The sequence below is a fragment of the Agelaius phoeniceus genome, chromosome 6 (assembly GCF_051311805.1).
Source record: "Agelaius phoeniceus isolate bAgePho1 chromosome 6, bAgePho1.hap1, whole genome shotgun sequence".
NCBI lineage: Eukaryota > Metazoa > Chordata > Aves > Passeriformes > Icteridae > Agelaius > Agelaius phoeniceus.
Window position 1 is genome coordinate 37,078,188 of NC_135270.1, and position 10,027 is coordinate 37,088,214.

General features: G+C 36.2%; 1 protein-coding gene across 4 annotated transcripts in view; it reads right to left on the reverse strand.

Annotated features, from left to right (window-relative positions):
• Positions 1–10,027, reverse strand: part of STRN3 (striatin 3) — a 60,196-nt gene that overhangs the window by 48,966 nt on the left and 1,203 nt on the right. The window lies entirely within an intron of this gene.

The window sequence follows — 10,027 nt, forward strand, 5'->3', positions numbered from 1 at the left end:
AAGGTGGGTTACCCAGTCATAGAAGGAAATCAGGTGTGATAAGCAGGACTTTCCCCTCATGAAGCCATGCTGGCTGTGTTGTCTTTCAGGTGTTTTTCAATAGGTCCAGAATAAGCTTCTCCATGATTTCACCAGTCACTGAAGAGGGACTGACAGGCCTGTTGTGACCAGGGTCACCCTTCTTGAAAACTGGGATGTTAGTCAGCTTACAGTCAACTGGCACATCTCCAGATGTCAGCCAAATATTAGCATTTTTTCACAAATGAAAAGGAATTCTCACTGGACTATCATGTGGTAAGAAATTATTGCAGGTTTGCACTTTTGGAATCCATTAAGTCATGGTATTTTCCAAATGTCTGTGCTAGAAAAAGCTCACAACTCAGCTTCAACACCAAGGACAAAAGCCGATTCTTGTTAAAAATATCAGCTATCAACTCTAAGTATTCCCTCAGTCAATTAACAAGACTGTATACAGCATTTCCTATGTAAATTTTCTATTTTAAAACATTCTCTACATTATTCCAGTATGAACTGCTTAAGAGATGCAAAGCTTGTGAGCAGTACCTTCTCTGCAAAAAAACTAATGAAAACAGACACAGACAACCTTGTGGACAAGAGTCAAGTCACCAGGTTCGACAACCAACAGCAAAATACCCTTTAACCACAGATTACACAGTGTTTCAAACACTTGAGAAATACTCTTGGCCATCACAAGCCATGTCACCACAGTGCAGCATGTATTCTGAAAACATTTAGCATTATCATTGATGTAGTTTATTGATCATTGATGATCAATTGATTTATTGTAGTTTATTATCATTGATGTAGACAAGCTCTACATAAAGGAAGGCTAAAATAATGCCTAAGGAAATTTCACTTTACTTTGAAGTCTCCAAAGTAGTTGTCTGTCCACACCCAAACTCATATTTAACCATGCAACAATAATCAGAGATTCAAAAGAAACTGTTGAATATGCTTTTATCTTCTTTCTATATTACTGAAATACAAATAATAAGGGTACTCAAAATAGGTCTGCAACTTTCACATATTCTATGGAATGATCCCAACTTACAGCACAAACTGATTGCAAAAAACAGACTGAAGTGCAATGAAACAAGAACAACAGTAAGGAAAATCCTTCAAGAAAGGTCAGGATTATTTTGCAATTGTTGAGTCTTAGAATTTACACCACACGGGTTCTTGCACATTTTCTTCTACCTTTAATTTTTCAAGAACAGCTTTCTGCCCTGGACAGGCATATTCAACAATCCAGCAACAAACTATCAAACTACTTGTACTTTGATACTTACTATCCATAACCTGTTGAGGTCTCTGCTTTAGTTACTAAACAAAAAGGTCATTGCTTGCCTTAGTACACACTAGCTATGTTAACTACATTCCACCTGTTACAGTAGAGATAGCACTGGCTTCCTTCTCATTTAACCAAGAAATCCCTTAGTTCCCTCAGTTCCAAGGGTCCAGATCTTCATTTAAGTCTAATGCCTTAAGAAAAAGCATGGGAAGAACATACAAACTCAATAGCAGTAGATTAGACTACAGAGCAATAGATAGCTTCTTGTGAATTCGTTACAAATTTCATTCCTGTGTCTCCATGCAGAAAGGATTCATAAATTTTCATTGTATAAAAATTATGTCAGTATGTTTTACACTTGTTGCCTGATTACTTCTCTGGCTGTTCTACCAAAACAAAATACAAGAACTCAAAAAAACAAAAGAACAAAACAAAACAAAACCACCCCAAAAAAGACCCACACAAAGAACACAAGAAACAAAAACAAAAAGCAGTTACCCAGCTTCACACATATATCTATCACACTCTCACTGGGATTTTTTTTTTAAGGTGAAGTTCCAGTCTGCTGTGTAATAATCCTGAAATGAAACTATTTTCTACTGTAAATTAAAAAACCTCTGAATAAGTCTAAAACCCAGCGAGGCACCTAATAAGGTCACCTCACAGACTGCTTTCTGATTTAGCAAGAAGACTGAATTCTAAATGGATCAGTCTTCAAGATGTTATTTCCAGACCTCAAAATGGTTTTATGTCAAATTTTAAGCATTCTTTTAAAAACTGTTACTAAGCAATGAGACATTATATTACAACGTTGATTCTGCCAGATCTGCATAGATCACAAGACAGAAATCACCTCCCAATTTCTGTATTTGTAACTCCCTTATAGCACTTGTAAAGCCAAGGATCATTCAGAGGTTTTATTAATTTCTTTTAGCAGGAAATTCACAGAAGTCATGGAAGACAACAACTCAGCATGACTACTTCAGCACAAGTTCATCTTCAGTTGCAGTTGCTCATTCTGTCATCATAACCTCTGTTTTCTGTATTTCTCCTAAATGCATGAATCTTGCAAATAACATCTTTGAAACAAAACCCAAAAGTAGTTACACACCTTGGACCATCACCACCTAAAAGGATTCACACACAGTCTTTTAAATTGCTTGACATTTTTGGCAATACATTTTGCTAGTAAAAGAAATTTCTTTCCAATAATGTGACAGCTACAACCAATAAGACTAATTATATATATCCACCAAAAGATAGTATTTCAATTTAGTTAAATTAAAAGTATCTTTACTATTAACACCACTATATTGGTATATTATTCCATTAACACGAAGCTACTTTCGACAAAGTGCCACATTTGGAGCTTCGTTGGATAGTTAATACTAAATAGAAATTAGAATACTAAGCTAGTTCTCTTTACTATTATGAGTTTTTGTAGTACAAGAGTACATAAATAAGAGTGAAGTTGTACACTTTGTAGTGTGGCAGGTTTTTATGGTCACTACAGAGTTGGAAAGGAAAGGGAGGAATCGCAGTGTGGCAAACATCCTCAAGAATGTACCCTTCCTCTCCAAAATTAGGAACACCTATTTGTTATTTAGGAATAAAGACAAAAGCATAATCTACAGCAGACTGTGAACACAGTGATCTAACTGACTTAGGCTGTTCTAGTGATGAACACTCACGTCAGTGTTCATCAGTTGCAGCTCAGTAGCACACATTCCTAAGAGACCAAGAACTAATAAAGTCTTTGAATATAAGAAGCCATACATATAAAAATATACATACATATATATATATAAAAGAATAAAATCTTACAGAATGTACAGAGCTTTGCATTAAGGCAATGGCAACACCGACAATAACAAAATTTAATATAATAAAGTTAATAGAATTAAAGTTATGGAAGAGTAAGACAGTTAAAATAAAAGTGTATAAGGCAGTATTTCCAGTGAGGCATGACAGAAAGTTGACAAGGAGCAGGTATTTTGCACCTCCTAAATGTTAATCTGGCTTCCTGGCACAGAACATCACCAGCACTGTCTAATTTACACCACTTCACCAGGGAGTTAACAGAGACAGTAGTCCTGCCTTCTACCAATACAACTGTACTAACCTTGCCGAAGATATGAAACAGAATATGTGTTATAAAATTTGTAAACCTGTTTAAATGCTCTGCTTAAACTTTCTTCTGAGACTCCTACTTGCCAAAGCAGGATCTTTTCTTTTCCCAGGGTCTCAAGGCATATAGCAGAATTCTGTTCTGGCACCCTGGGGTCTCATCCTCCAGGAATGCAAACCACCACAGTTCCAAGTTAAATACTGGAGTCAAGCATTCTCCAGCTTCTTATAGTGGTCACTGGCATAAAGTCAAGGGACTTTCTTTGGTTTTTCTTCTTCTAGGAGGAGTACTATAGGATCATCAACCTCAAATTTGGTAGCAGTTAAGGAGTGACCATATTTTGGGTGAAAAGAAAACAAGATGAACAACTGGAAGAAATTTTAGAGCAACCAACCCATTTAAATGTACATATATATAATAAGAAAGACCTTCAGGCATCTGGACTTACTGAAGGTGATTCTCTATTTCAGGATCATTTCAATTAGCATTCAGAAAAGCACATTTTTTTTCAGAATGTTACAGCCAACATATACAGAATTTTTGCATACACAGTAACTTCAAATAAAGCTAGGAATGCACTTCATCTCTCATCAAGTGGAATTTGTTCTGGAATCATAAAAATGTATTTTTACCTTTAATTGCCAACAGCAGGCTACCTCTAATCAGACATTTTTATGATGATACTATAGTGGATACTGTAGAAGATACTGTAGAAAAACCTACAGACAGCTTAAATTTATGCTGTACCTTCAGGACTGGTCCTGAAGAACAGCCAGCTTCATAACTGGCTCTTAATACCTGTTGGAGTTGCACTGATAAAGGCAGAAGATATCATTAAACTAAGTATCCTGCTGAGCATGGCTTAGGATAATTCAAGAACAGTCTGAGTGACAAAAAGCAACCACCATCCCATAGGCAAACAAAGCTCTTGCAAGTCATACGTTTGTCCTGAAGATACATCAAATCACTGGAGGATCCAACTTCCCTAGCCACTCTCTTCATCAGTCAGGAAAAAATAAATCCATTATAATTTTCTCCTAATTTCTTAAATGACAAGAAGGATCAAGAACACCCATCACTACCTCAAAACCTACTTTCAGCATGAAACAAATAATTATACCCACAGATACTTCAACCCTCACAAAAAATTCTCTGAAATGAGATTTCCCAAAGTGCTATTAAATATGCATAGGTATAATTGCAATGAAACTAAGAAGCAAAATGCATGCCCAGTGTTTAAAAAAAGAAGTAATTCTTCACCAGGAAGTGTTATATAACTTATCTGCCACACATTTCTACACTGTGCCTAAAAGAAAACCTCACCAGAGTAACTGTTATAAAATGACAGTTCTGTGCACTGATTCTAAGAGTATTATTATTGCAAATAATAATTTATGAAAAGGCAATTATTACACAGTAAAAAACACTTTTATACCAAGTGTTGCTAGAAGGGAATTATTTAGAAACAATATTCCAGAAAAAGTTACACAACTACTACACTGACCAGTATCCCGTACATAAAGCTAAGAGCTATCCAGGTATTTCCTGTTCCTGTTTTTACATGGAGCTTAATGTAATTCCATGTCCTGCACTCCTTTATTGTTTTGCCTCCATGAGGTGAATACTGCAAGAAAATTTTACAGAAATGTAAATGTTAAAGATCTAAATCAAAAATAAAATTGGAAGAACAGGGTTATCCATATAAAAAAGGAAGCATCTCTGCATGCTTTAATTTGGAAGTCTTGCCAAGAAGCCTATGGAGAAAGACAGTATTTACCCAGAAACACAGAAGAACAGACTTCCAACCTTCTGGGAACAGGCACCTGAAGTTTTACCAAGAAACTGTGTGCCTGTTAATGCAGTTGACTAAACAGCTATGGAAGCCACAGTAGGGAAACCCTTGATTATGTCTAATTGCCCTCTAACCAAAATACACAGAACTCTCAATTCAGTGCTTTAAACTTAAAAGGAACTTAACTCTATAAAATACGTTGCTGTTTTCACCATTACCTTAGAAAAATGATTAATAAACAGAAATTTCTGGGTTTTAACTTCTTGTATGTATGCTATTTTATACAGAAAAAACTGTCATTATAAAAAAAGGTAATAAATGAATGTTCTATCATGTGAATAAACATTAGTTATTTGGACCACGATGTACTTCTGCACCCCGCTACAGCAAGCACCTGAACAGTTTGCACAAACAGAAGTTAGACAGTTCTGATGCATGCATTACCCACACTCCTCGTGGCATTTACAACTATCACAAGTAAGAATGCTGACCAACTTCTTACTACCTACTTCATTTTATTTTCAGTCAGTGTTGATCAAGTATCCCTTGAGGGTTTTTAAGGATTGCTTTAGATTTAGTTAAGCTAATTTCATAATAAATATGGAGATTCACCTGTAAGATCCAACGAAATAGCAGTTTATTAATTTATCATATTCCAACTATCTAGAAAGCAATTGATAAACAATCATGTGGTTAAAAGACACTGCATTTCACAACAGCAGCATCGGAATTTCCTGCCTTAACTTTGCTTATTATATCACAATTAATGGTCCTGATATCAATCAGGGTTTGTTTTTTAAGAAAAACAGTACTGAAACAGAATCAAAACAGCACTAATTATATTGTCAAACAATCAAATCAAAGCATTTTCCTGCCCATGGCAGAGAAGTTAGAACCATATGATCTTTAACGTTCCTTCAAGCTCAAACTGTTAAATGACTCCATTTCAAAGCTACCTTATTGGCCAAGAGAATATAAGAATAGCTTGCCTAGTGAGACCAATAGACCCCCAACTTCAGTATGCCACTTGTAACCACGGGCTAACAGGCAGTTCCACAGGACTAGCATCAAAACAACAGAATAAACCATACAAAACACTTCAAATCCCAGAACAGCTGTAAATCAAAAAGACAGTATCTTTCAGACATCCAGAGGAAATTTTCTTCAATGAACTTATCCAAACACTTTCTGACCCAAGAAAATGTTAGCATTTACAGGAGTCCCCTGAACAAAATGCCACTAATTCCTGAAAAGCCAGGAGTTTTTTTAAATAGTATTTTTTTACTGTATGCCCCCTAGTTGCTGAGAAACAGATTGTGGCCAACAAACTAACAACCATTCTATAACCCTCATAACCACTTCTACTCGCAATCATCAAAACAAATTATTTGCAAGCCAAAGTCTGTTATGAAAAGAATTAATTGTTCTTCCAAGTTTAAGAGAGAAACATTCCCAACAGTATCCCCATCCCTCCTTCAAACCTGTAGCAAACTAAAACAAGGAACATACAGGAAAGTATTTCAGCTATTGATTCCTGCTACACTTTGGAAATGCTGAAATACAGCATGACTGTATATACACTCTGAACATGATCTCATTTTGTTCACGATATCAACACTTTTACATATGTTATCTGAAGATTCATTTCTTTTTTAAAGAATATGCTGTATAAAATTCCTTCAATGAGTCTGCTCTGTCATCCCCAGCAGAAAGGAAAGTGGGGAGGCATGCAAGTAAAATCTGAAATCCGTAGGTTTTGGTGGTTTGGGATTTTTAAACATCTAAATAAAGAATACTAGAAAATATGCTTCCATAATGTCTCTAAATATTTTGGGGGCAAAGCACTTGTAAAATAGGATAAACTAGGAACTTCAGTGGTGCCAAAGATGTCATTTTATAGGACGGAAAAGGTACTAACAGTCATAGTAATCTTTATGCATACCTAAGTTACTTGAGAGGCTGTATAATGTGTAAAACAAAATTGCATATATTTTGTTCTGAGTGTTTATGTTTCTTAATTATTCTTCCTATTCATTAAAGATTTGGAAACAGCATCTACTGGCAATTCTCTCCCACCATATTCTTGTGTGATTCTGAAGTATCAGAGAATATTCAATCTGGTTTTCATCTAGTTCAGAAAACCTGAATAAACTGCACAATTGAGACTTCTATTCCAGACAAGCATTATCAGCCTGCAAGCCCCATAAGAAAGTGGATCTCTCGATTGTGGATCTCCCAAAGCTACAAGCTTTTCTAGGCTACTCCTTTTTTGACACAACTTTATCATCTTCCTTGAGAATTTCTGTGCATCTCTACAGCGTTTTCCCATCCAAGTTTCTTTTTCTTTTAGGATACTATGGAGCCACTTACCACCTTGAACAACTGGTTATTTCTAACAAATACATAACATTAAATATGGACTTGCTGTAACTCCTTTGAAGTGCATACATGTCTTAGAAAAGACCATTTATCTCAGCTTAACAGCTCGTCATTACTGACCAACATCAAGGTCATTAGACTGGCAGATCAAAGTTACATTGCTACAGTGAAAATCTTTTAGTTCACTAAATTGTGAACAGATCATGTCCATTACTTGCAGTGAACAAGACACTGTGCAAGGCCAGACAGCTTATTTTCAACACAGCAACCAGTGAAAGCCTGAGAAGTCACTGCAGCAGCCAGTATTACAAGGGAAAGGAAAGAAGTGTACTATGTTTCAAGTACTGCACTCCTGATATTTGACATTTCTGTACTTGATACTGGTTTGCACACACAGATTTGTCTAATGATTATGCTGCTTCACTTCTGCACACAGGCAGAACAGCATGCACCTGAGGAGTTGGAAAAACAGCATAAAACTATTAACATTTTAGATTCAAAGTCTGATGTAAATGTAGATCTAAGTCTACCAGAACAAGACTTCAGATCCAAAAGGCTTGAGACCCTCTGTCAGTCATCACAGCCATGGCATAAACCCCAACCCAACAAAAAGTAACACGTGCTTTATTTCTAAAATTGTGTTCCATAGGTGGAACAACAACAAGCAAAAAAAGTCATTACGAGAATCCAGAAAGAATAAACTGTTACTGCAGAACCTATCTCCCTTCACCATCATCCCCCTACGCAAAGAGTGCTCCTACTAGAGGTGCCAATTCCCCCAGTCTCTTGAACTACACAGGTAAAGAAAGGGGGTGGGTCAATAAACCACACAGGAGGCCCATTAATTCATACACAGATAAGAAAGCATCTTCTTCTTTGGAATAATAAATTCTTCTATTCAGAACACATAAATAAAATCACACATATTGCTAAGTCATTTGATTTTTCATATACTTTTTATAAAACATGTTTAGCAAACTTATAAAGAACTTGCAATGGCCAGCACTGAGAAGCACTGTTTATAGAGTTTACTGTCATCTTGAGAGAATGAAGAAATAAGAATTAAATTACCTGCATCGGGAGAGTTGCAGCTAAATCATCCAATGCTCACTTCCACATAAATTATCTACAGCCAAGCTATGGAATTCCTGTTTTCCTTCCAACCCAGGAGGACTCAATCATCAAAAAACTCACACTTGATGTAAGATTAACATTCTCATTAGCTTCAAGGGACAAAACTGCTGTTTGGGATCCAAACTATTAGTTTTACTGGCCACAAAATATGCTGTTACCTTACAAATTAAGTTGCAGAGCAAACAAAAGAACCCACAGACCTAGTAAACATCTATCTTCAAAAAATATTCACAACACATTCCCATATCAGTCTTCACTATTGTATAGTGTAAGACCTAAAATCCAAGGGTAATGTCCTCCTCCCCTTCTACCCTTGGCTTCCAAACTTATAAAAAAACCAACCAAAACATCTTGTGCACAGGCACTGTGCAGCAACTCTGCTGCCTCAGTCCCATGACATTTGCACACATATGTCAATCAACACATACATAATCAGGGTCAGAACTGCTGCTGTAACTCCACAGGCATGCCAAAGAAATGGTATGGCCACGGACAACAAACAGCAACCACAAACAAAAAGCAGCAGAGCTGGCTAAGAGTGCATCAGGGAGTCTAGAGGCCACGTGAGTTCAGAGAAGTTCAGACACAACTTTTCAAGTCTCCGGAGTACTCTTCATGTTAGGGTACACCAGTACCTCGTTTTTAAGTAACAAGCCCATACCTAAAACAAATATTTCAAGGTGGTTTTATCTGTTAATGAATAACACTAAGTAACTTATTTATAACATTATGCTATATCACTAAGATGCGAGAGAAAACGGGAAACAGCCAATTGCTCTTCACTAAAAACACCCACCCATGTTCACCATGGATTTTAAATTCAGCCATTTCAAGAGGTTTAAAATGCTAAGACTTACAGTAAGTGAAACAAACAGTAAAACCTCTTCAATTGCTTCCCTTGGTGGTTTTGAGTTTTGATTCTTTCTTAATTATAGTTGTAACAAAAATAGTGCAAAATATGTGCTTATTATAGAGCCAACAAGTTCCTAAAGAATTGTCCAGGCTCAGGCCTACTTCTTAATCTGAAAGTAAATGCCTTGCAAACGCCGGCTGCTGTTGCACTGCAATTTGACGGAATGCTACTTCAAGACCATAAACATTCACTCAGTACAAAAATCACAAAAAATTTCTGGAAGCAATGAAGTCTGCTAATATTTTTTTACATTTTTATTATGTACATTTCTGTCCTATAAAAAGATAATAGCTCCCGTGTGGATACCTCACATTCAGTGATTTCGCAATCTGTTCATAAACTGGTAATAGTCTATGCAAGATTTTTTTT